This window comes from Elaeis guineensis, chromosome 1 (assembly GCF_000442705.2).
Source record: "Elaeis guineensis isolate ETL-2024a chromosome 1, EG11, whole genome shotgun sequence".
Taxonomy (NCBI): domain Eukaryota; kingdom Viridiplantae; phylum Streptophyta; class Magnoliopsida; order Arecales; family Arecaceae; genus Elaeis; species Elaeis guineensis.
The window spans coordinates 87,797,925-87,825,666 of NC_025993.2; the positions used below are offsets into that span (position 1 = coordinate 87,797,925).

A 27,742-nucleotide genomic window follows, 5' to 3' on the forward strand; every position below is an offset into this window, starting at 1 on the left:
GACGGTGGGGAGGGAGGAAGGGAAGAGAGAAAGGATAGAAAAAAAGAAAAAAAAAGAAAAAAAGAAGAAATAAAAAAAGAAAAAATGAAAAAAAAATGAAAAAATAAAATATTAATAAAAATATTTAATTATTTGATTAATAAAAATAAAATCTGGATCACGATCCGAATTGGATCGAGGTCGAGATTCAGATCGAGATCCCGATTCGGATTGGGATCCAGATCAGAATCTGATTAGGATCTGAATTAGGATCCGGATCGTGCAAGGTTGGAGAGGGTGGCAGCACGCAAGGGGCGGCTCGCGAGGGGTGTGTGACGGTGTCGGTGCTGCAGGAGCAGAGGTCGTAGGGGTCGAGTCCGAGTGGCATGGTGTGTGTGACGACATCGATGCTGTGGGAGCGGAGATCGTGGGGGCCAAGTCTGGGCGGTGCGGGGTGTGTGATGGCACTGGCATCATGGGAGCGGAGGTCGTGAGGGCCAAGTTCGGGCAGTACGAGGTGTGTGACGGTGTCGGTGCCGTGGGAGCGGGGGTCGTGGGAAGCCGAGTCTGGAGCTCATTTACGAGAAAAAATATTTAGAAAAAAACTATTTTTAGGTAAAAAATATTTAAAAAAAATAAAAAATTATTTATTATTTTTAGGTAAAAAATATTTAAAAAAAATAAAAAACCATCAAGTCCTCGGGAATAGATTTTGTTGTTATTATTTTGTGTTAATATTATTTACATGCTTAACTGCTTATAGTTTATTTTATATTTGTTGCATAAATTTTTTAATATTATTGCTAAAATTTATAAATTTTTTTATTCTACTAGCACAATGCACATTGCTGTTGCTTATTATAATTTAATTATTTTATATACTATTTTGTATGTTTTTATTTATTATAATTAAATATAAAAAATATTTCTATTTTAGAAAAAAATTTACTGAAATTTTTTATGAAAAATTTTAATATAGAGTTACTCTTTTTTGATAAATTAAAAATTTATTTTTGAATATATGTTTAGAGATGATAGTTAAATTGTATTGAGCAATAGATTTTCATTCAAAAGTCGATCTTGATCAAGATCGACTTTTGAATGTCTTGTAATCAATTTTTTTGGAAAAGTAATAATCTTATTATTGGATGTCCTAGATCCCAATGCAGATCCTAATCAGATCTCAATCTGGATCTCAATCTGAATTGGGATCTCGACCTCGATCCAATTCAAATCGTGAACTAAATTTTATTTTTATATTCATTTATATGTCAAAAATTATAGGTATGACACCAAGAGACAAACGATGACGTTCGCATTCACAGTCTATCCCAAAAGCTGAGGCACCTTCACCGATTTTCACTGTCGCACCAGCTCCATCGCCAGAGGATCCTGCACTGGTAGGTCCCAGTGAGACAGGTTCGAGTGAGGCGGGTCCGAATGATATTATTATACTTTTTATATAATAATTTTTGATTTTTTTTATTTAGATAGCTATCGTACTAATGATTGATTTATTGTTGTTTTAGGCCAGTCTCCACCAGTAGTGAGGCGAGGATGAGGTCCATCGAAGAACCTTGCTCTAGAGCATTGGAGATGAGAGCATCCAGGATAGTGTCTTCATATCGAGATACCATCCGGCTACACTAGGTCCATTAGGAGATAGTGTGAACAGTGGCAGATCGAATGGAGCATCATATGCTACAGCATACCCCCATGATGCTTTTCGATTGGCGTCACATTGTACTGGCTCGAAGAGATATTTTCTACACCCAGTTACAGATAAAATAAATTATATTATGAATATTTAATTAGCATGGTATTCTTCTAATATTTGTTATTGACAGAGTGTTTTTGATATTATTGATTTTGAGGAGGATCGTATGCGGTGAGCCATGGATGCTTATTTATCTTTGCATTTCAAAGACTATTGCCATCACATCCATTAGCATTGGTACCATGTGATGTAGGATCATGGGATGGAGGCAGCACAGCAGCGGCCCTATGACAGCATCACTATGGATGATTGGACTGTCATATGCCCGACATTACGAGGATCTGGTATATCAGGTTACACATCTAAACTTCTTTTTTCTAGAGTTTAATGATTGAATCATTTATTCTTAAATTCAGTTTGTTACCTACCAATTTGACTGCTAACTGTACAGAGAAGATGTATCCAGAATATCGTAAATCGGGCTAGATAGATCATACCACATTGTGAGGGTTCGAGATCATTCGCTCATCACATGGAGCAGATGGTAAGTAATTTTTAATTATTATATAATTTTCTAACTATTTAAAAATTTTTTTAATTAATTGTTCCAAATTACAGAGAGATGTTGAGAGTGGCGAGCTTCCTGGTAAGATCGATATCTACCAGCAGACCCACCAGCGACGGTTAGGGAAGTGGACGACGGGGAGCCAAGAGCTCTTTGTAAGTTTTTTTAATTATTTTTTATTCACAGTTTGATTTTCAGTATGAAATTAAAATAGCTATAACTTTAAGTTTCAGATTCGTATGATAGACATCAGATCCCAACCTACCCTTGAGGGCTCAACTGCACCCACAGATGATGAGATCTGTGATTTGGTGCTTTGTACAAGATCTTGTTATGTTAAAGGTCTAGGGCATGGGATCACTACTCTCTCATCCTCATGCTCATCCAGGGCTCACATCCATGCTGCCTGCGATGCACGACTGGCGGAGGTGCAGAGGCAGGCTAAGCAGCGACTGATGAGTTGACTGCACGCATTAATGAGTACCAACGACTTTAGATCCAGATAATAGAGTGGATGTCGTAGATGGAGCAGATGATGCAGTTGATAAGGTAGCAGTAAGCCGGTTCGAGCTTATCCGAGCACTCTCCTTCCCCAGCCCGTTCTCCTTCTATAGATGCCGACACTTGACATCTTATTTGTGTAGATTTTAATTTTTATTTTAGACCATTTATAATTTTAATTTAATATAATAAAATGATAAAATTTATTTATGAGTTTATTGTGTGAATTTCTTATTTTAATTTTATATTTTTAATTTATAAAAAATATTATAAATATAAATTAAATATATATATTCATAAATTATTTTAAAAAAATATCTATAAATTATTAGCTACAAAATTATTTTTGATGAAATATTGGTCATGAAAAAATATATTAGTGATGAAAAATTGAACATAAATAAATTTTTTAATAAATTTAAAAATATTAAAATTTTCTATTAAATTAATAGTGACAAAAATATACGTCAGAATTTGAAATATTTGCAACATAAAATATACATCGCTAATATTATTTTTAATTTTATTTTTATAAAAAATTTTAATTAAATTAATAGTGATAAAAATATTTCATTAAAAATAACTATATTTATGATGAAAAATTTATGTCACTAATATTTTTTTAAATTTAATTTTTATAAAAACTTTTAATTAAATTAATAATGATAAAAATATTTTCATCATAAATAACCATATTTATGATGAAAAATTTATGTCACTAATTTTTTTTTAAAATTTAATTTTCATAAAAATTTTTATTTAAATTAATAGCGATGAAAATATTTTCATTGCTAGTAATTTAATATTTATTAGCGATAAAAATTTTTGTTAGAAATTGCTATATTGGCGATGAAAAGTTTACATTGCTAATATTTTTTTAAATTTATTTTCATAAAAATTTTTAATTAAATTAATAGTGATGAATAAAATTCATCACAAATAATTTATTTTATTGTAAATTATATTTTTTTATACTAAAATTTTTTATTATAAATAGTTTTTTAAAAAAATAATTTTTTTACCATCGAAATTTTTTCGTTGGTAATATTTTTTATTTGTGATAAAAAAAATTTTCATCGTAAAAAATTATCAATGATGGCATTATTGGCGACTAAATATTAGTGACAAAATTTTCATCACTAATAACTATTAACGATGAAAATCGGCTATTAGTGATAAAATTTTTTCATCGCTAATATCTTATTTTGTTGTAGTGCATGAAGGCCTTCAACATAACCTATCTGCGAGATTACCATCCAATATAGGAATAGACCGATTTCTATATGCTTGCCAACAACCATAAGATCGTTAACTTTAATGTTCATGCCAAAGACTAAGTATCATCTGGGGCAGGCCAATATGCAATAGGAATGTCTAAAATCCATAGGTCCTGAATAACCTCGATAGAAGCGCCATTACCCTCCATCCATCTAGTATAAGAAAAAATCATTGGAGCAAATGGACAGTTTCTTCCAAATAGGTGAACTAGCTCATGGACACATTGGAGTAGCGTAAGTGACCATGCTCTATATTTTGCTCTCACAAGAAAAACCCACAACCCCTCTGTGTCAACATAAAGCTACCATATGTTTGGCCATTAAAACATCACTCTGAGCCACCAAAGAAGTAAGACCCAAACTACCTGCTCGGATCGGCTAGCATACACAATCCCAACATAGTAAATTTACCATCCTAGAAACAATTGAGGAACCCAATAAAAAATTCCTCATTATGCCTTTCGGTTGTAGTAACACCTTCATAGGAATAGTACAATTGGACATCAAATAAATAGGAAGAGTAGAAAAAACTGACTTGGTCAACATATGTGACTCTTCCTATAATAGGGAGTGCTTTCCATTTCTAACCTTCTGATCTTTTCCAGAATATGTTTTCAACCCACTATAGTCTACTGAAGATAATATTTTACCCGATATTGATACCCCCAGATAATTCCATATGTCATTAGACTCATGGATACGCAAGTGGTTTTTGATCCTCAACATTGATAAAGCATTAACTTATTTACGATATTTAATAACTACAATCTTAAACTGATAATACCACAAAAATTCTAAATGATGTCTCCTGACTTAATTAGTTCATGCCAAGGCTAGTAGCAACAACTAATTTTTTCGATGAAATTTGTCATTCTTTTTTATTGTTTATAGATTTTTAGTTCTCTTAGCCGGACTTGAAAATAAAAGAAGGAAAAAAGAGAGAAACCATGTAAATTGGAGAAGCAAGCAATGTCAATCATCCTAGAAGATTGGTGATCACTAGAGCAAGAGCAGAGAGCTTTCGTGAATCATTTATTCTCTTTGGTCAATGATGACTTGACTTTCTTCTTGGTGAGACCCACATCAATGGATGCACTAAGATGAGTCCTCGCATCAAAGTAGCATTTTGATGTGGTGGAACCAACAATATCTTTCCACATATCAACCAAGCCAGAATGCAGGTAATTTTATCTAAATAATGCTAATTTAAAAAATTATGAAAATAATATCTTGGCCAAAGTATTTATAAAAATACTGTTCAAAATAAAGTCACCCTATTTTAGAGCAACTTTTTTGCCAACTCAACAAATTTCCTGCCATGTGAAAGGCTGAATCAGAACCAAGAGTCACCTTATTCTTCATCGAGGTTATCAACATTTGTTGCACTTACCATGTCAACATTATGAGCTTACTAGGATTTTGTTTGAAAATGTTTACAAAAATTTTTATATATGAGATCATGGGCAGTGGATCATTTAAAAAATTCATTTACATGGAGTAAAAAACAATACCAAATCTTAAATGAGAGAAGCTATTGGAGTTTGTAAGTGGCAAGCAATAAAGTCGCTCTATCATAGGATGACTCTATAAGTCGCTCTACTATAAGGCAACTTATAGAGTTGCTCTATTGTAGGGCGATTTAATAAGCCGCCCTACAATGGGGTGACTTTATGTTGCTGACTCCACCATCCATATAGTATAAATTGTGGTGAGTCAGCACATAAAGTCACTCTATAATAGGATGACTTTATTTTGAATAGTATTTTGATAAATATTTTGGAAAGAATATTTTTTTTATATTTTTTTAAAAAATAGTATTATTTAGATAAAATTATCTAGAATGTATGGTCAAATATTCACTTGGGCATTCGTTGGTCGCACAGTCGCTTGTCTTCTTCAACAAATTGGAGATCGTCGACTGGGTGCTCATGGCATTGGCACTAGCCAACTTGGCAGCGATAATAGCTAGTCCCTAGGCATCAGCTAAGCCCCTTCTAGGATCGACACTGAGAGACATGACACAGAAGTCATGGTTGACATTAGGGCTCCTTGCTGCTACTACCTTGCATGCCTCCTCGAATCGACAAGAGAGAAGCTCTGGTTGAGGATGAAAAGGAAGCAAAGGAGAGCTATAGAAGCAGTTATTATTTGTAGAGAAGAGGAGATGGGAAAGCATGGGCTAGAACGGGGAGGGGAGAGGATTGTTGTATAGGGAATTTTTGTAGATCTGAAACACGAGGACCTAGCTTTGTAATGTTTTCACAGTTGGGTGGAAGGATTCCGGGAGGAGTAGGGCAATCAAAGTTTTCTACAACTTTTATTGAATAGTTTTAATTTACTTATATACTTCAATAAAATACATTCTAATTAATAGTGCAATGATTAAAATTAATGGGGTGAATGAGAAGTAGAGATTTTAGGAGCTTGTGAAAAGTAATTTTAGAAAACTAACAAATGGCTCATATATATAGTATATTTAATTATAGTTTGGAACTCATAAAAATTTGGCACATCATGGATACTAAATTTATTTCTTTATTTCTAATTTTAATCATTTCAATTTACTATAGATGCTTCAATGAAATAAAAAAGAATAAGTGTAATGCATAGATGCATAGGTGAGCGAGATGGAGAGATTTTAGGAAATTATATGAATAGGGTTGGAAAAGATAACATGGCCTGTCACCAATTAAGCCTACAATAAGCAGGTTTGGGTTTGGACTATGTTGGTGCAAAAATCTGCTTGCGCCGGAGAAGCTGGAGTCGGGGAAGCCGCGGTCGCCGTCGGGACCTGCAAGGGAAGTCTAAACCGGAGGTGGGGTTGCTCCGGCAAGACCCTCCGATGCTCAAGTCAGTTCTCTGCCTCAACAAGAATGGAGTGCTCGAACGGAGAATTTAGCAGAGTTTTGAGATAAGAAATGAGCTTAGAGAATAACGTATCTGGATCCTTCCTTTTTATAGGCGGAGGAGGTAACGGATCGATGGCGACGTCTGTAACCGTCGGATCGTGGGCCACCCGTAGTCAGGGGAAATTTATTGCGAGAGGTAGTGGAGCGGAATCGTGGTCATCACCGCGGCTCGCCACGTGGAATCTGTTACGAGGGGTGGAGCAGCGTCCGTTGTCGTGACTTGCCAGCGGATGGGAGAATCGCCCGGTATCCGTCGCAGGAGGTGGAGCAGGTTCGTGGCCGTTATGGTGGCCTGCCAGGGGGTAGTGGAGCTGTGCGAAATCCGCCACAGGAAGTGGAGCAGAGCTGCGATGGTTACTGCGGCCTGTCAGGGAATGATGGAGCTGCACGGAATCCACCACAGGAAGTGGAGCAGGATCGCGACTGTTATGGTGGCCTGCCAGGGGGCGCGGATCTGTTGATTGAAGCTCGACAGCGGTCGGAGCCCGGCCTCTATGGAGGTCCAGGAGAGGTCCTCCTGGCGGCTGGGGTCATGGGTGGAGTCTGACTTCCGTGGGAGTCCGGGCGGAACCCTCTCGGAGTTGAAGTTGCGGGCGAAACCCGGCTCCCGTAGGAGTCCGGGCGGAGTCCTCTGCAATCAAAGTTAGAGGTGAAGTCCAGCTCCCGTAGGAGTCCGGACGGAGCTTACCAGCAGTTGATACTGAGAGCGGAGCCTGGCTTCCGTAGGAGTCCGGGCGGAGCTGTGCTGCAGTTGATGTCGGAGGCGGAGCCCGGCTCCCATAGGAGTCCGGGCGGAGCCGTGCTGCAGTTGATGTCGAAGGCGGAGCCCGGCTCCCGTAGGAGTCCGGGCGGAGTCCTCTGCAATCAAAGTTAAAGGTGAAGTCCGGCTCTCGTAGGAGTCCGGACGGAGCTTACCAGCAGTTGATACTGAGAGCGGAGCCTGGCTCCCGTAGGAGTCCAGGCGGAGCTGTGCTGCAGTTGATGTCGGAGGCGGAGCCCGGCTCCCGTAGGAGTCCGGGCGGAGCCGTGCTGCAGTTGATGTCGAAGGCGGAGCCCGGCTCCCGTAGGAGTCCGGGCAGAGCCGTGCTGCAGTTGATGTCGGAGGCGGAGCCCGGCTCCCGTAGGAGCCGGGCGGAGCCGTGCTGCAGCTGATGCCGGAGGTGGAGCCCGACTCCCGTAGGAGTCCGAGCGGAGCCATTCTGTAGCTGATGTCGGAGGCAGAGCCCGGCTCCCGTAGGAGTCCGGGCGGAGCCATTCTATAGTCGATGTCGGAGGCAGAGCCTGGCTCCCGTAGGAGTCTGGGCAGAGCTGTGTTATAGTCGATGTCGGAGGCGGAGCCCGGCTCCCGTAGGAGTCCGGGCGGAGCTGTGTTGTAGCTGACGTCGGAGGCGGAGCCCGGCTCCCGTAGGAGTCCGAGCGGAGCCGTTCTGTAGCTAATGTCGGAGGTGGAGCCCGGCTCTCGTAGGAGTCCGGGCGGAGCCATTCTGTAGCTGATGTCGGAGGCGGAGCCCGGCTCCTGTAGGAGTCTGGGCGGAGCCGTTCTGTAGCTGATGCTGGAGGTGGAGCTCAGCTCCCGTAGGAGTCCAAGCGGAGCCGTTCTGTAGCTGACGTCAGAGGCGGAGCCCGGCTCCCGTAGGAGTCCGGGCGGAGCCGTTCTGTAGCTGATGTCGGAGGCGGAGCCCGGCTCCCGTAGGAGTCCGGGCGGAGCCGTTCTGTAGCTGACGTCGGAGGCGGAGCCCGGCTCCCGTAGGAGTCCGGGCGGAGCCATTCTGTAGCTGATGTCGGAGGCGGAGCCCGGCTCCCGTAGGAGTCCGGGCGGAGCCATTCTGTAGCTGATTCCACTTAGGGTTCCGGCTGTGGGTATTTTATACCCAACACCAGTCCCCCTACTTTCGAGTTTGAATTCCAAGCGAAGGAAGTACACAGAGAGAGATGGGTACAGCCGAAACCGTCCCTTCAAATCCTGCGCACTGCCGCCTCCAGATATTTTGGCATTAAATGAGCGCGTGTCGGAGTCTTTTCGAATTGGAGCGGTACGAAGGGATGCTTCGAAAATCCTGCAGGTACACTGGCCTAGGTACGGTGCAATTATGATCATGCCAACCGTCAGCCGCTTTTAGCCGTCTGCCAGGGGGAGTGGGACACGTGTCGGATGCGGACTGGCCTGGGGGATTCGCGATCATTATGACGCCGGATCCCAGGGTCTATTTAAACCCGTCCTCCCTCCTTCAGGCGTCCCACTCCATTTCTGAGTTTTCGCTGGTGTCCGTCTTCTCTCCGAGAGCCCTGCTTTAGTGAGTGTCTTCTCGAGCCGTAGGCGCCTCCTGTTTCTCGTCCCCTAGGTCCCTCAGAGCAACATAGGTTAGTGCCAGCCTTCCTCTCACTGCTTAGGGGCTTCTCCTCTCATCATCACTTTTGTGCGTCCCTCCGAGTTAGCCTCCGGCCACTCGTTCCCCCTTCGGTCTGTCTTTTTAGGGTCCTTTAGATCCTCCCTTCGAAACTACTCAAAATGTCCTCTGGCTCTTCTGCCCCCGGCAGTTCCGAGAGTTCTTCTGCTTCAAATCTCCAGTTTCCTGTGGACGAACCCACGTCCGGGGTTGAGCCTTGCCCGGTTTTCGCACCGGGCGTCATTCCATGTTCGTCGACTTCGGAGGAACTCCTTCTGGTAAGGGTTCGGTATGGGATTCCTTCGGAGTACGATCTGGAGCTTCCTGATCCCTCTGACCGGGCCTACACTCCTCCTCCCGGTCGCTTCTGTTTGTATCAGGAAGCGTTCTGTGCTGGACTCTGGCTTTCGCTTCCTGCCTTCGTCGCTGCCTTCTTCCACTTCTTGGACATCTCTCTTGCTTCCGTGGCCCCGAACTCCTTTAGGTTTCTGATAGGGTTTCTCTCCCTCTGCCACATAGTCGAGGTTCAGCCATCCCTCTCCTTGTTTAGGCATTTTTATACCTTCAAACGCCATCCTTCGATGAAGGACTGGTGGTACTTCTCCCCCCAGTTCGGTAAGAAGGGGTTGCTGAAGGGCGCCCCTTCTTCGATTCACAATTGGAAGGAAAAATACCTCTTCGTCCACTGCCCGACTTTGGAACTGGGTCTGCCCCCTTGGGGTTCTCTGAGGGATTCCGTTCGTCGGGCTCCCAGCCTGGGGGAGGACGACCTCCAGGCCGCCCAGAAGCTTCTAACCTATCCCGCTCCTTCTCTTCCTAATCTTCTGAGGGAGCAGCTTCTTTTCAACATCGGCCTGAGCCCCCAGGATCCAGCGAGTATTTGTCTTATCTTTTCTTTTCTCGCCTTCCTCTTCTTCTTCTCTTTACTTCTTTTTCCTTCCCACTCTTTTCTTTTTCTTTCTTTCTTCTTTCTTTTTTCTCTCTTTTTTTTTTTTTGACTCTAGACTGATCGGTGTCGCTTCTTTTTTCCCTTTTTCTTTTTTTTTTTTTTTTTTTTTTTAGCAATGGACGCCGAAGCAATGCGGATGCTCGCCAAAGGCATGAGAGCTCAGAAAAGAAAGGGCGCGGCGGCCTCCGAATCGGCGAAGAGGGCCAGGGCGGAGGAGACTAGCTTGGCTGCGTCCGTCCAGGCGGCCCTGACCATCGACATTCCTTCAGATGCCGAGCCAGTGGCTCCCCGGGCCTCCTCGAGGAGCCCGCCGACTGGGGCCCCCACACCGGGGGTTCGCCCCACGGAGGCACCTGCCGCGGGGAGGAGGAGGAAATCGGTGGCTCGTAGGGCGAGTAGCCATAGAGCTGCTGTAGACGAGTCCGTCTGCTCCGAGGAGGGATCGGAGAATCCCTTCAATGATAGGGACTTGATCAGGCGGCTGCTTGATGGCTGCATCTTGTCCGATGTCGTGGAGAGGATCGACCGCGCCAACCCTGAGCAGCGGGCTTGGGACTCTTTGGGGTCCTTCCTCGAGGTAAGCGGATGTTTATTTACACGGTCACCCGGCCTTTGTCGTAATTCTCTATCCGTCCTTGCAGATTGGGCACCAGCTCTTCGCTTATGTCGGGGCGGCGAGCCGCATGAGGAGGGACCTCCTTCAGGCGGAGGAACGCTACCAAGCCGAGGTTGCCCGCCTCCAAGCGAAGACGGCCGAAGTAGTCGCCCTCCAGGAGGCCCTGGAAACAGAGAGGCAAGTCCGGGAAGAGGAGAGACAAGCCCGGGAAGAGGAGAGACGGATCTTGGAGGAGTCGGCGAGGAAGGCGGAGGCCGAGGTCGCCCATTTGGTCGAGCAAACTCCGGTTTTGGTCTCAGAGGCCAGGGCCCTTGCGGTGGAGGAATTCAAGGCCTCCACGGAGATGAGGGTCCTGAATGTCCAGTTCGGCCAGGAGGCGTTCACCAAGGGGTTCGAGCTCTGCCAAGAGAAGGTGGCTAGCAAATTCCCTGAACTCAACCTCGGCTTTCTTGAGGAGTCTGAAGACGAGGCCGGCCCTTTGTCCGCCGCCACCGCAATCGCACCCCCCGCGTCGAGTTCTCCACCTCCTGCCCCTGAGGTCTGAGACCTCTGATCTTGTGCCCTTATTTTGTCGCCATATTTCCTTTCTGTTTGTCTTCAAAATTATTCAATCAATAAAGTCGAATTTCTTGTTGTGGATGGCTTCTCCTTCCCCCTCCTCCTTCTTTCTGCTTTTCTTCTTGCAATTAGTCGATCTTTGATGCTTGCAACTTCCGATGGCAGTGTCCTGCTGAAGCACTCCCCTTGCCCCTGGGGGTCCCGCTGAAATCGACAATCCAGCGGTTGAAAAAAGAGGTCCTTCACCTGACGAAGAAGTTGAAGAAGTCGGAAGGCGAGCTCCGCAAATCGAGAGAAGGCCATTCTGAAGCCGCCACTGAGGCCGCCCACTTTCGGAGTCTCCAGGTGAAGGCAATCATGGATTACAGCCGGAGGAAGGCGAACTTCACAAAGGAGCTCGAGGAATGCAAGAAGAGCACCAGCGATCGAATTTGGGCTCAAGAAGCCAGGATCAGCGCCCTTAAGGTGGAACTATCAGCTGCGAAGAGGAAGATCGGCCATCTGGAAGGAAACTCATCCCGGCTCTTGGCCCGGGTTGATGATGAACAGAAGTGGTCGCAGAAGGTCTCCGACCTCCAGAAGCAGCTTCAAGACGCCGAGATGAGTCACGACGTGCAGCGGGCCAGCTGGCGCTGGCAAGTGGAAGAGTACAAAGGGAGATTCCGGACGGCAGCCGACGAGGTCGTTCGCCTTCAGAGGCAGCTGGTTCATAGGGCGCAGCTTACTTCCGCCCAAGATTCCGAAGAGCTCCAAGCCCTGAGAGGCACTGTTGAAGGGATTTCTGTCTCCCTCGGGGAGAAGACAGTCGAGCTGCAACAAGTGAAGATCCAACTGGCACTTGAGCAGAAGGCCGTCGCAGACGCGGAGGAGGAGTCCGAAGTTTTGCGGAAGTGGCATCGAGAAGCGGAGGCTGAGAGCCAGCAACTTCGTCGGGCGCTCCAGGACGCACTGCGGAAGAGGGAAGAACTAGAAGAAGCAATAGAGAACCTGAGGCAGTCCTGGTTGAGGGATGGAGTAGATAACCCTAGGTCGGAGGGAGCAGGGCCTCCTTAGAGCTCTTTTGTCTTTATGTCTTATCATGTAGTTACTTCCTTTTTGTTGTTTTGTCCTTCTTTCCTTGGCCTCCCTGGTCTTGTAATGTGTATATATATCGAAAACGAAATGAAAAGAGCATTTTGCGTTACTTCGTCCGTGCGCTGCGCTAATATTGTTGTCTGCCGAACCTTTCTTGTTGTTTGACTTGTTTGATGTAGACATCGTCGGGGGGGGGCCTTTTCTCTTCATCCGATCTTGTTAGGCGGCCGGGTTTCGTCACCATTAACCCCTGCTGCAGAAGTCGTGGATGGAGCCCGGCTCCCGTAGGGGTCCGGGCGAAGTCTTCATTGTAGGTGGAACCCGGCTCCCGTAGGAGTCCGGGTGGAGTCTTCCTTGTAGGCGGAACCCGGCTCCCGTAACAGCCGGGTGGAGTCTTCCTTGTAGGCGGAACCCGGCTCCCGTAGGAGTCCGGGTGGAGTCTTCCTTGTAGTTGGAACCCGGCCCCCGTAGGAGTCCCGACCTTCCATTTTGCTCGAGCCGGCGTGAGGTTCTCCTCTCGTTACCAACCTGGCTTGTGGGGGCGTGTTAGGGCGCTGTAAGGCTTCTCCCCTATCCGGTCTAAAAGAACTGAGCCTTCGACTTTGCTCATGTCAGGATGAGGTTCTCCTCCTGTTCCTGACATGACTGTGGGGGCACATTAGGGTGTTGCAAGGCCTCTCCCCCCGTCCGGTCTAAAAGAACCAGGCCTTTGACTTTGCTCAAGTTAGGGCGAGGTTCTCCTCCTGTCCCTAACAGGGATGTGGGGGCACATTAGGGCGTTGCAAGGCCTCTCCCCCCATCCGATCTAAAAGAACCGGGCCTTTGACTTTGCTCGAGTTAGGGCGAGGTTTTCCTCCTGTCCCTAACAAGGCTGTGGGGGCACATTAGGACGTTGTAAGGCCTCTCCCCCCATCCGATCTAAAAGAATCGGGCCTTTGACTTTGCTCATGTCAGGATGAGGTTCTCCTCCTATTCCTGACATGGCTGTCTTTTTGGAGGGATCATATCCAGTCATAATACATCCACGCTAGGTGGGAGGGGCATGTTAGGCAGAAAGAAAAGTAGATTCAAGGCGAAATAGTAAGCGATACATTTACAATTTTTCCGCTCCTCCTTGAGGCCCTCCGGTGATGGAGTCGATGGTCCCGATGGGAGGCCGGTCCCCGGGCTGCTCCTCCCTTTTCTGCGGTTCAGGCGGTGGGAGGGCTCTTGGCCGGTCTCCTCTACCCTCAGGCCTGCGGTAGATGAATCTGTCGAGTCAACCTCGCCGAATGAGCTCCTCGATCTCGTCCTGGAGCTGGATGCATTCTTCGGTGTCGTGGCCGTGGTCGCGGTGGTAGAGGCAAAACTTGTTGGGGTTGCGCTTCTCGGGATGTGTGCGCATCCTCTCCGACCTAGGGAGCTGCTCCCTGACCTCCATTAATACTTGGGCCTTCGAGGCGTTGAGGGGGGCGCAGTTGCGAAATCTCCCTAGTGGGGAGCCCCGCCGAACCCTGCGGTCCGGGCTTCTCTGCCTGCGTGCCCGGGGTGGAGTATGGGCGCGCTTATGTCCAGGAGGGGATCGGGAATGCGGCCGGGCTTCCTTGGGCCTTTTCTCAACTGCGGGCTTACTCGAATCTCCCGCTTGACGCTCCCTCGCTGTCTCTTCGTCCTTCATTTTGAAGGCTTCTTCCGCTCGGGTGTATCCTTCAGCCCGAGCCAGTAAATCAGCAAAATCCCTGGGGTACTTCTTCTCCAGGGAGTACAAAAGATCGTTCTTCTGCAGGCCACCTTTCAGGGCGGCCATGGCAACTGATTGGTCCAAGTTCTGGACCTCCAACGCCGCGATGTTAAAGCGGTTGACGTAGGCCCGTATGGACTCCCCTTCCCTCTGCTTGATGTTGATGAGGGACTCTGAACCCTTTCGGGGATGCCGGTTGCTGACAAAATGAGCCACAAATTGGTGGCTCATTTGATCGAAGGAAAAGATGGTACCCGGCTTCAGAGCCGAGTACCAGTTCCTCGCTGCTCCCTTCAAAGTAGACGGGAAAGCCCGGCACAAGATGGCGTCAGGAGCGCCGTGAAGCAGCATCATCGTTCGAAAGGCCTCCAGATGATCAACCGGGTCCGTCGTCCCGTCGTAGCTTTCGAACTGGGGAAGCTTGAAGTTCGACGGGATCGGTTCCTGCATAATCATTTGGGAGAAGGGAGGGTCAGTGCAAATATCCTCACCATAAGTGGGGGGCGCGTGGCGGAGTTCTTAAATCCGCCGGTTCATCTCCTGGAGCCTCCGATCCAGGAAATCCTCTCGACTTTGAGTCTCGAGGGTCCTTTGGCAGAACGGGGGCAGGGATCTTCCAGGGGTGGAGTCGTGATCCGATTGAGGGCTCTCTACCCTTGGATTTGCCTTCCCGGGAAGGATGGGGCGGCTGGCCCAGGTGGCCCACCCCGCCGTCGGGTTCTGGCATTCCGGAGATGCCCCTTCCAGATGCGCCGACGCCTGCGGTTGCTGCTGCTGCATTGCTTGTACGGCTTCGATGAGGCCTTTGACCTGCTGTGCCAGCAAGTCGAACTGCTCCGCGCCGACCACCACCGTCGGAGGGGGAGGAGGAGGAGGCTGAGAAACTGGAGGGGAGGCCGGAGCCTGAGATCTGGCTGCGGAGGCCGTAGACCGCCGGGTGGACGCCCTGCACGGAGGCATCGAGTGTCGATCTCGTGAAGGGAGATTAGGAGTGGGTGACGGGGAGACGGTCGGAGGTGGCTCTGTTGAACACTCCTTTAAGAACAAGGGTGCTGCGAAGACACAGGCCCCTTCCTCTAGCGCCAATCCTGTTGGTGCAAAAATCTGCTTGCGCCGGAGAAGCTGGAGTCGGGGAAGCCGCGGTCGCCGCCGGGACCTACAAGGGAAGTCTAAACCGGAGGTGGGGTTGCTCTGACAAGACCCTCCGACGCTCAAGTCAGTTCTCTGCCTCAACAAGAATGGAGTGCTCGAACGGAGAATTTAGCAGAGTTTTGAGATAAGAAATGAGCTTAGAGAATAACGTATCTGGATCCCTCCTTTTTATAGGCGGAGGAGGTAACGGATCGATGGCGACGTCTGTAACCGTCGGATCGTGGGCCGCCCGTAGTCAGGAGAAATTTATTGCGAGAGGTAGTGGAGCGAAATCGTGGCCATCACCGCAGCTCGCCACGTGGAATCTGTTATGAGGGGTGGAGCAGCGTCCGTTGTCGTGACTTGCCAGCGGATGGGAGAATCGCCCGGTATCCATCGTAGGAGGTGGAGCAGGTTCGTGGCCGTTATGGTGGCCTGCCAGGGGGTAGTGGAGCTGTGCGAAATCCATCACAGGAAGTGGAGCAGAGCTGCGATGGTTACTGCGGCCTGTCAAGGAATGATGGAGCTGCGCGGAATCCGCCACAGGAAGTGGAGCAGGATCGCGGCCGTTATGGTGGCCTGCCAGGGGGCACAGATCTGTTGATTGAAGCTCGGCAGCGGTTGGAGCCCGACCTCTATGGAGGTCCGGGAGAGGTCCTCCTGGCGGCTGGGGTCATGGGTGGAGTCTGACTTCCGTGGGAGTCCGGGCGGAACCCTCTCGGAGCTGAAGTTGCGGGCGGAACCCGGCTCCCGTAGGAGTCCGGGCGGAGTCCTCTGCAATCAAAGTTAGAGGTGAAGTCCGGCTCCCGTAGGAGTCCGGACGGAGCTTACCAGCAGTTGATACTGAGAGCGGAGCCTGGCTCCCGTAGGAGTCCGGGCGGAGCTGTGCTGCAGTTGATGTCGGAGGCGGAGCCCGGCTCCCGTAGGAGTCCGGGCGGAGCCGTGCTGCAGTTGATGTCGAAGGCGGAGCCCGGCTCCCGTAGGAGTCCAGGCGGAGTCCTCTACAATCAAAGTTAAAGGTGAAGTCCGGCTCTCGTAGGAGTCCGGACGGAGCTTACCAGCAGTTGATACTGAGAGCGGAGCCTGGCTCCCGTAGGAGTCCGGGCGGAGCTGTGCTGCAGTTGATGTCGGAGGTGGAGCCCGGCTCCCGTAGGAGTCCGGGTGGAGCCGTGCTGCAGTTGATGTCGAAGGCGAAGCCCGGCTCCCGTAGGAGTCCGGGCGGAGCCGTGCTGCAGTTGATGTCGGAGGCGGAGCCCGGCTCCTGTAGGAGCCGGGCGGAGCCGTGCTGCAGCTGATGTCGGAGGCGGAGCCCGGCTCCCGTAGGAGTCCGGGCGGAGCCGTTCTGTAGCTGATGTCGGAGGCGGAGCCCGGCTCCCGTAGGAGTCCGGGCGGAGCCATTCTGTAGTCGATGTCGGAGGTGGAGCCCGGCTCCCGTAGAAGTCCGGGCAGAGCTGTGTTGTAGTCGATGTCGGAGGCGGAGCCCGGCTCCCGTAGGAGTCCGGACGGAGCTGTGTTGTAGCTGACGTCGGAGGCGGAGCCCGGCTCCCGTAGGAGTCCGAGCGGAGCCATTCTGTAGCTGATGTCGGAGGTGGAGCCCGGCTCCCGTAGGAGTCCGAGCGGAGCCATTCTGTAGCTGATGTCGGAGGTGGAGCCCGGCTCCCGTAGGAGTCCGGGCGGAGCCATTCTGTAGCTGATGTCGGAGGCGGAGCCCAGCTCCCGTAGGAGTCCGGGCGGAGCCGTTCTGTAGTTGATGCTGGAGGCGGAGCCCGGCTCCCGTAGGAGTCCAGGCGGAGCCGTTCTGTAGCTGACGTCAGAGGTGGAGCCCGGCTCCCGTAGGAGTCCGGGCGGAGCCGTTCTGTAGCTGATGTCGGAGGCGGAGCCCGGCTCCCGTAGGAGTCCGGGCGGAGCCGTTCTGTAGCTGATGTCGGAGGCGGAGCCCGGCTCCCGTAGGAGTCCGGGCGGAGCCGTTCTGTAGTTGATTCAGCTGAGGGTTCCGGCTGTGGGTATTTTATACCCAACAGACTACATAGGTTTGGATCATAAATAGTTCAACTTACTTAGACCATTTAATAATTCGGTCGCATTTCGGTTTCAGTCCTTTGAATCATTGAACAAGTATAACATGTTCAATAATTGGGTTGGGGTTAAGCAGGTTAAGCAAGTTATTTATCAAACATGTTAATAAGTTATATAGGTTATATAGGTACGTAGGTTATACAGGTCATAAGGCTAAGCAGATTACCTATTTATTGAACCGGTTAAGTAGGTTGAGTTGGATTACATATTTATTAATGTAGCAAGTTAAGGTTTAAAATCTTGGTCAATTTAATAAACAGCTCACGTTCAGATTTGGGATTCTAACCCACCATATATCTGACTCAATCCGTATATAAGCTGACCTGACTTGATTGTTGGGCTAGAAATGGGCTCCGACTGGCCTAACTTTGGATTGGGCTTTGGGCTAAGCCTAAATAATATCAAGCTGGGCTTGGCCCATATATAGAGTCCATTATAATTTTCAGGTTGGGCTCGAGTATACCAGTGGCCTGGCCTGAGCCCAAATATCCAGCCCGAGCTTGATCCTTGGCCAAAATGGTTCAGCTATTTCGGAGGAGTTAGCCCAATCCCCAAGCAGTTAGCTAGTTAATAATTAGTTTTAAGTCCGATCTTGAAGAATCTTAAAGTAGACTCCAATATAAATTAGAATCTCTCTTCCCTCATCACTATTATTCCTTAATTCCCCATCCTCTTGAAATTTGGGGCTTAGGGTTTTAAAGTTCTCTCAGCATCCATCATTGGTTGGCCGCTCCAAGGTCCATCGGTGTTCCCTCATCGCCAGTCATCCTCATCCAACATTGCCGATTGTCGGTTACCATTAACGGTTTGCCATTCGTCGTTTGTCATGCGTTAGGGCTAGTGGGCACTTCCTACCAACTCCCCCATCTTTTTATCTTCCATTGGATTCGGCGATCTTCCTCAACTACTTGCTTGCATCTGGGTGCTCCCACTAACTCTTTTCTCTCCATTTCTCTCTCTGATCTTTTGGTGTCTTGATTTAACTTTTGATGGGAAGAACCCAATCTTCCTTTTTTTTCTGAAGTGCGGTAGGAAGAATTCAATCGACACATCGATCTGTGACATTGCCAAGATTCACATCATTAAAGGCAAAACTCATGATCTAAAAGGTACATCCTCCATTTCTTGTAGCTAGCATCAATTTATTATGTTGGGAAGAACCCAAAACTCATGGTCTGCCACAATGCCTTGACGTTTTGTCTTGTATGGGGATTTTAAGTTTTTTAAAAATGGCCCAGAATTTTATCTAAGCCTAATTCGAAATGGGCACCAAATAATCATCACATTAAAGGGACATAAAGCTTCAAATGCACACCAAATGCTACTTGTACTGTATATTCACTATTCCATCTACATGTGTACTAATTCAAAGATTTTTCAAGTTTTCTAGCATCTGGTACAAACATGGGAAAGTTCAAAGACTTTGAAATCAAAAGATTTGGTTTATTAGCACTTTATAATATTATAAAAAATCAGCAATACTATTTAAAAGAAGAAAATAAGTAGAAAAGAACATCATATTCATTGCCAATTAACATACATTCTTTTACAAATTAATATTAGTTTTATGAATATTGATCTTTCTCTTAATAATTTATGTTCTTATTAGGACATATTGTTTTTACTAATATCTCATTCTAAAATGGGTGAAAATGAGACCGTTGAATATATAAGGGATGAGAATGACAAAAATAAAGATACTATTGAAGATATTGAAAGTGATAGGTTTTAGAAAAAGGTCATGGGTATGGAATCATCTTATGAAAGAAAGAAAATGTGATGGATCAATAGCTGTGTAAATATTGTATAAAGGTATTAAGTGATAGTACTAAGGAAGGAACAAGTCATCTAAAATATTATCTTGAAAATATTTACAAAAAGTATTAAAATAATCTAGTTGATCAAATATTTATAGTAGCAAGTTCAAAAGATTCGATGAAGTCTTTTAAATTTAACCAAGAAGAGAGCAAAAAGCTTCTAGCAAAATTCATCATATGTGTCAAGCTTCCATTTTGTGCTATTAAGCCTCCTATTTTTTCTAATTTTATGAAATATGTTCAACCATTGTTTAATGTTATTGGTCATAAGATAGTAAGAAGTGATTGTACAACTTTACATCAAGAAGAAAGAAAAAAAATAAAAGATGCATTTAAGAGATTAAGTAGCCAGATTAATTTCACTAATGATATTTGGACATCAAATTAGAAAATCGGTTATATTTCCCTCAAAGCACTTCATATTGATTTTGAATTTATTCTACATAAGAAGATAATTAGTTTCAAGAAATTAGCATACCCTCATAAAAATTTTGCAATTGAAGATACTATTAGAAAGTGCCTTCTTGAATGAAAAACTAGATTCTGAAATATGTGCTATTACTTTAGATAATTACTCCACAAATGATGTCATAATTACAAGGGTTTAAGATCATTTGTGTTATAAAATATTATTTGATGGGGAGTATAGTCATATTAGATATCGTGCATATATATTAAATATTATGGTTCAGGATGGGATGAAAATAATTCATAAATCTATTGAATGTATAAGAGAGATTATTAGATATGTGTCCGCAACCCAATCTTGAATGCAAAGATTTAATAAAATTATGCAACACATGAGACTTTCTACTACCAAAGGGCCCACTTTGGGTGTTGCTACAAGATGGAATTTCACTTATGAAATGTTAAATAATGCAATTAGTTATAAAAATATTTTTATTGTATATGCAACCAGGCATTAATGTATACATCCCAGTAATGATGAATGAAAATAGACTGATGTGATTCTTAAATTCTTAGAAGGCTTTTCAGATGCCACTAAAATATTTTTCTAATTACAAGTGTCCCACATGTAATTTGTACCTAAAAGAAGTTTAGGGAATTAGGGCTTTGTTGATGGATGGGAGTGTTGATACTAATGATACACCAAAGCAATTGATAAATGAGATGCAAAAGAAGTTCTAAATATTGGTCTCAATGCAATATAATTTATTATTAATTGCTTCTATTTTGGATTGCAGGTCAAAGTTAATATTTATAGAGTTTTGATATCAAATGATATTTGATGTGGAGAAGAGTAAGAAGAAAATGGATGATATTCATGCTTGCCTTTATAAATTTTATGACAAATAAGTACAGCCTTCTATAGGTTCAAGTGAGCTAATATCTAATTTTGATCGACAAAGCGATATGAGTTTACTTTTTCCTTTAACTTTAGTAACATAAAATTTGGTATAGATTTTATCTAGTTTAGAAGTCAAATTTCTGCAAAAAAAAAACAAAGAGATTAGAGCTACATAATTATTTGGATGATGATGTGCTTTCTTATTTGAATGACAAGTTGTTTGATATCTTGGCATGGTGAAAGAGTAGTATAGTAGTCTATATACGAATAAGCGATGGAGCTATTTAACCAGTTGGCTACATCAGACCAGAAGTCATCTCTTCCCCCAGGCTTCTTGGAGCTAGGCCAAAACTCGTCCACATCTCTTGTGCTAAAGATAGTCTTTCTATTCTAGTCTCTACTATTTTATCAAAATCAGCATTCAGGATTGGTGGTAGAGTTGAGGATTGATATTGAGTTCATTGAGCCCATCTATTATCAAGGCCTTAGTTTGTACTAAAGATTGGCTTTGTGAAGAATATGATGAAGGTATACATTTTTAAATTTATGTAATATTTTTTAGTTGCTTATAGTACTTATATTTCAAAGATTTATAATTGATATGTGTATTAACAGTTATAAATTGCATGAGTATTTTAAACTTGAATGTGGATGGTAGCACCCCAGGGCATGCCAAGCAGTAAATTTGGGATGTAGATATAATATTAAGTAACCATCTTTATAATTTTTTTGTATCTATATCAAGATACAAGTTTCCATATTTAAATTTTTTATTTTCTAATTATTTAGTTTATTTTAAATGTAGGTATTCATGATAATGGATGAATGAAGATGGAGGAAAAGGATTTATCAAAAAATATTTATTTAGCTATTCCATTATACTTTGTTTTTATTAACTTTTGGATGGATTCATCAGATAATTTTGGAATTTTTCCTTTATATTTTTCAATGTAATAGCATGATTATCCATTGGTAGCTTGATGAACTTTAATGATACTTTTATTAAGTTATCTACTGGAATGAGGTGAGCTTTTAAGAAGATGTTACCTAGCTAGACAACCCAAGAGAGGAGGAGGTGAATTGAGTTTTCAAAGGTTTAAATAAAATATGTGCAATTTTTCAATAAATTAAGGGAGATGCAATGAATGCAAGCAAATAGAGAAACATAATCAAAGATAATAATGTACACACACAAATATGAAAGATTTTATAGTAGTTCAGTGCACACCAAGCATTTATGTGCACTCCTCAAGCTCCACTTAGGAATTTTTACTATAATCTTCTGATTACAATATGATTGTTTTAGCTGGACTCATAATCCAATCCAGTTGATTTTTCAAAATCACTAGCAATAACCTTGATAAGCCTTTTTCTTTAGGCTCACAATCTAATTTTCAGGTTTGGATTAAACCTCTTCCTCAAGTTTCAGACCCTTTGAAACTTGTTACAGCAAATTTCAGTAAATAAAAATTTTACAACACAAAAAGCTCCTTAATAAGCTGATGGTCATTGATGCTTGCTTGAAGAATGCTTGGATGCTTTGCATGAGATTGCACACACTCTTCTTCTTGATTGCCTTTAGAAAATTTAAGAAATTTTGAATGTAGAGCTGAAGAACACTCTTGAATGCACTCAATGCTAAATATAGGCTTCTTTTTCTTTGGATAGACTTTCTACTATTCACTAGGGTTTCTCTTAATTTTCAAACAAACCCTAGGCCTTATATAGTTGTTTGATTTGAAAACTAGTTGTTTTTGCCTATTGGAGATGGAATCTAGCTATTGTAACAACTTTTGAATATTTGTGCAACTTCATCTAAATAGTTTGTTATGGCTATCAAAAGCTCAAGAGTCGACTCGTAGATCTCAAGAGTTGACTTGTGAAGGCCAAGAGTCTACTCATATAGACTAAAAGTCAACTCACCTTCAAATCTTCAAAAATCAATATTCTGTCTTCTCTGAGAGAGTCGGCTCACCAAAGTGAAGAGTCAACTTGTAGGATCCAAAAGTTAGCTCTTGTAGGATGTGCCAGAAATCAAGTCTCTGTCTCTCTGAGGGTTTTGACTCATAGGTTCCAAGAATCGACTTGTAAAGCATACCAGACTTGTGTGCTAGTCTCTCTTTGTGCTAAAGTCAACTCATCCAAAATAGGGAGTCCACTTGCCATTCTTAAGTTGATTTTTCTCAATGAATTCATCTCCAACCTTAATTTTTAAGGCTCAAAAATATTCTAAAAGACATCAAAGCTTACCAAAAGTGTTAGCATCCTATAAAAATATTCTCAACCAAGCTTCAAAGATATTAGTTTCTTTTTATACTGCAATATTATATAATCATCACAATCATTCTTTGGATCAACAGTCTACCCCATTTGATGATGACAAAATATTGAGCATAAAGACAAAAAAATAACCAAAACAGTTGCTCAAGAACTTATAATATGTAGCACCTTAAATTCAAATGCATCATAAGAGTATCATAAAGATAAGAAATTCAATGATTTGTACTTCAAGGATAAGAGATTTCACGACTTTTCAAAAATTTAAATAAATTCATCTCCCTTAAAAATTCCTTTAACCATTTTATCTTCCTTATTATATGATGTTGGGACATCATTTTTCTCTCCCCCTTAATGTAATATTGAAAGCTTTTAGCTACTCTCCTTTAATTCAATATCTCTTGTTTTAGATGCTCAACTTCTTTTCTCTCTTTCTTTTTCTCTCCTTTTGTTCTCATCTTTTTCTTTTTTCTCTCCCTGATTTTGTCATCAACAAAATAGAGTCAAACAAAGATAAGCAATAGGAGAATAAAAACACCAATGATAAAATATGAGTGATTGCATTGCATAAATATTGTATTACAAAATTGTTATTGCTTTACAAATAGTTGCACTGAACAATACACCAAGATATATCAGAAGCATTTAAATAACTGACAAAACAAGCAAGATAGCTGAGTAGCCCAAGCATCCTACTCATCACCAAAGGGAACCTCAATGTGAGTCGAGGAATATGCTCTAGATGAAGAGGGGGCTGCTCTCCTACTTTGGGTCCTTGCAAAGGGTCCTAAGCCAAAATAAGGAAAACCTACCTCTAATCTAGTAACTAGTGATCTGGAAGTAGTCTGAGGCTGAGAGGATGAAGGCTGACTAGAAGAGTGAGATCTAGGGGGTGAGGTGTGAGAGTAGCCAAAGACTCCAGCTATTGAAGAGAAAGCAATAAAGGTCTCCAACTGGTCCTCCAGATGTTGCATAATAGCGAACAAAGTGTCAATACCACCTTGTTAAGAGAAGATCACGGAGTCAATCCTACCTCGCAGATGTGCCGCCTCCTATGCCAAATCTAATACCATAGTAGGGTCATCTGATCTCTAGCTCTGTGATCACTCTAAAATCTAAACCCAATAACGATTTGCCTCAACTCCTATTTGAGCTCATCATAATGGGTCTGTAAGTCCTACCAGATGTCATCATGCTTACATTGTAAGTCCTAACTGATCCCTAAAAGGAGTGTCCAACCTTTTAAGAATATGCTCGTCTGACACCACTAAACTATGCTACTCTGGTGCTCAAGGTGTAAAAGGGGAAGCTAGTGAAGCTATCACTGCTACTGCCGGTGATGGTAGAGTCGGGCTCTCTCTTATCCTAAGGCTCACTAGGTCCAACCTCATCATCATCATCTCTAACTAGCTTCTACCCAAACCCCTTGCATCCTCTAGAACTAGTCTCGTCCCACATCAGTTTTGGTATCAGAGCATGGTTAGATTAGGGCTAAAGTTTTGCATTTAGATAGTTTTCTGCATCAAAACCTGCAAACTAGCACACTGCGCAGTCCTCAGTGGAACTACGATTTCCGATTCCAGAGACTTCAACAAATTCTCAAATTTTCTGTGTAGATTCTAAACTTAATTGTTAAGTAGGATTTTAAATTTTATAAAAATCTGAAACTAATTGGTCCTCGAAGACCCTTCTGAAATTTCTTACACGTCCTGATTTCTGCACCTGAAAACTGTTCAGAAAACTGTTTGTGCATCCTTGGAAGAAATAAACTTTTCCATCTATAGGAGAATCAGAAATTCATGAAATTTGATGATTTGAAAATTAGATTTGATAAGGAAGATTTTTATAAGTAGAAATCTGGAAAACAGATCTGGAATAGGTGCCAGATTTGTTTGTTAGTGGAAGGTTAGCGCACAAAATTCTGTAACCTGTTCTATTTTGCGCAACCTAAATAAAAACAGAGTCTTACACCTCTTGAAACATCCAAAAACTCTAAGACTTGGTTTTCTGAAATCCTTACTTGATAAGGAATTTAATTATGCTTTGAAGACCATGAAAACTATCCTCTGAACCCTGTAGCAGAATTTCAACGAGAAGGTTCTGTGATCCAAAAACAGAATTTCTGAAAGCCTAAAATTTTTTTGCACTTAGAAATTTTTATGTTTGTTTGAACTTCATATTTTTGTAACTTAGTTTCAATTTCCAATTTGATAACTTAGTTGTTACCATTTATTTCATTTTAAAATCAATGTTTGCATTTTGTTTGCATCGGTAAGCTATTATAAGGGCACTCCTATCATAAGATAAGGGAAGGATTTCATCACCTTTCCTTGGCCCAAAACTACTGTTATAGCCCAAGCCAAGCCCACGGCATCAGGATCCAAGCCCAACAAAAAAAAAAAAAAAAATAGAAAAAAAAAACAGAGTAAAACCGGGAAGAAGACTCCCGGTAGGAGTCTTCTTCTCCGGCGAGACCCAAGCCTATTAGGAGTCCTAGGATCTCTCGAAATCCTAGGACCCTCTATAAGAAGGTCTCCCCTCTCCTTAGAATCGATCCATCGGCCTTTTCTCCGTCTCTTTCTCTCTGATTTTCCCGAAGTAGAGCCACAGACACCGTTGTGAATTCCGTCGTGATTGCCCGCCGACGAGGTCATAGGAGGCCGAGGTAAGTCTTTCTCTTTTCCTCCCTTCCTTCCTCCTTCCCCCGTGCGTTTGTGCGCGGTGGCCGGCGACGAGCGTCGCCGATTTTTGGTCGAGAAAAAGACTCTATTTTGGGCCACTTTTTCGTGAATTTCCGGCACCGGCGATCAAAATTGACCGCCGGCCATGTTTCCTCCGTGACCGGGGGAGTGGCCCCCGTCGGCCGCCGGCCTCCATCGTGGCGGCTGCGGCCCGAACGGCCGATCAAGGCCAGAGGACCCCGTCCTCTGTTCCGGCGCGGGAAGGGCTGAGAAGAAGAAGAAGAAGAAGAAAAAAAAAAGAAGAAAAAGAAGAAAAGGAAAAGAAAGGAAAAGAAAAAGAAGAAAAAGAAGAAAAGGAAAAGAAAGGAAAAGAAAAAAGAAGAAAAAGAAGAAAAAAAAAATATAAAGGGGTGGAGAGAGAAACTCTCTCTCTCTCTCTCTCCCTCTCTCTTTAAATTTTAGGATTTATGGAATTAATTAATAAAAAAAATTTAGCAATAAAAATAAATAATAAATAAATATAATTAGGGTATCCATGGATTAGTTCAAAAACCCTGGATGCTGTCGACGAATTGATCCTCGTGGGGACATTAGATTTTAATAATTTAGTTATTTTTAATTCGATGAAATTTTGATTTAAAATATGATATTTGACGTATCAGGTTCTGAGAAGGATTTTTGAGATCCCTAGAATTTCTAGTTTGGACTTTCTTTTGAGGTAAGTAGTGTTTACTTTTACTGAATTTATCTGGTAAATTATGAATTAAATAAATTTATGCATGCTTGCGATTGAAATTATTTATTAAAATAATTATTGAAATTATTTATAATTAAAGTTATTTGTTGAATAATTATTATGATGATTTCTGATCACAAAGAATGACATGGTTGATTTGACTCGAATATCATTTATTTATATTATCTTGAAAATAAATATGAATTGGAAGACAATATGAAATTGACAACCTGACTGTGTTGAGGACCCCACCAACGGGGGCATATACGTTGGCAATTGATTGTCCTGAGGATTTATGTCGCCAGTAAGACCAGCGACATATCGCCAGATAGACCAGCGACAAAACCGCCAGCGAGACCAGCGGTTCCGAAGGACTTGACTGCCAGATGATTCGCAGTCCACCGCAAGCAGATACACAGTATTATGACCCTGCCACAGGGATAATGTGGTCATAGTCATGGTTGGTAAGAAGAATTTAAGAAATTGATGAATTTAAGAAGAAAAGCATAATTGGAAATTATGATGAATTGACTTTTATATATGATTGACAGTATGAATATAATTTCATGAAATTACATATTGATTTGTTATGCATAGTATTATTTGCCTGATTATTCAGTTAAAGGTATACATGCTTACTGGGCTATTTAGCTCATGATAAGTTTTATATTTTTCTTACAGATCCAGAAAATTAGCATGATGCGGGATTTCGATTGGGAGAGCGATTAGAGATGGAGTTAACTCATTGATTTAGGATTTTCTCAGAATTTATTTAAGACTTTTAGTTTTATTTTTAATATTGACTTTGTCAGACAGTTACTTTCTTTTGAACACTTAGTTTTGATTTGTTATTTGAACCAAGGTTTGATTATTGAATATTGAAAAATTTATTTAACTGTTTGTGAAGATATCATGATGAGATGCCTTGCATGCTTATGGAAAAAGTATTCTATAAGTATGCGGCGGTTGCCATGACCCTCGATTCAAATCTCGGGTCGGGGGCGTGACAATTAATATAGTATCAGAGCATAAGTAGATAGATAGAGACATGTAGAATAAAGTGAGCGAGTGATGGGTAGACATTAGGAAATTGAAAGGTTAGTCATGATGATTATGATTTGACTTGTCACAAGTTATAACCTTATTAAGGATAAGTTATTACCTCAAATCTAACATAGGTCAATATGCCTCCACGACGAGCGAGGAATACTCAAGGAGCGGTAGGAGGGACATCAAATCCACTTGGCGATAATACTCCCCAATTAAACAACGGCACAACTCAGCAGGAGGGAATCCATGATCCTATTGGAAATACTCCGACAGTACAGGAGGAGCCGAACATGACTCAACTAATGCAAACTCTGATCGGAGTAGTTCAAACACAGCAACAGTTACTTCAACAACAACATGCACAGCCACGTCAGCAATTTCCACCGATACTTGGACATGGAGAACATCCGATG

At 43.6% G+C, this 27,742-nt stretch overlaps 1 pseudogene; it reads right to left on the reverse strand.

Moving 5' to 3' along the window:
- Positions 1–5,015: 5,015 nt before the first annotated feature.
- The window catches only part of LOC140856149 (putative invertase inhibitor), a 90,446-nt pseudogene continuing 67,719 nt past the window's right edge, over positions 5,016–27,742 (reverse strand).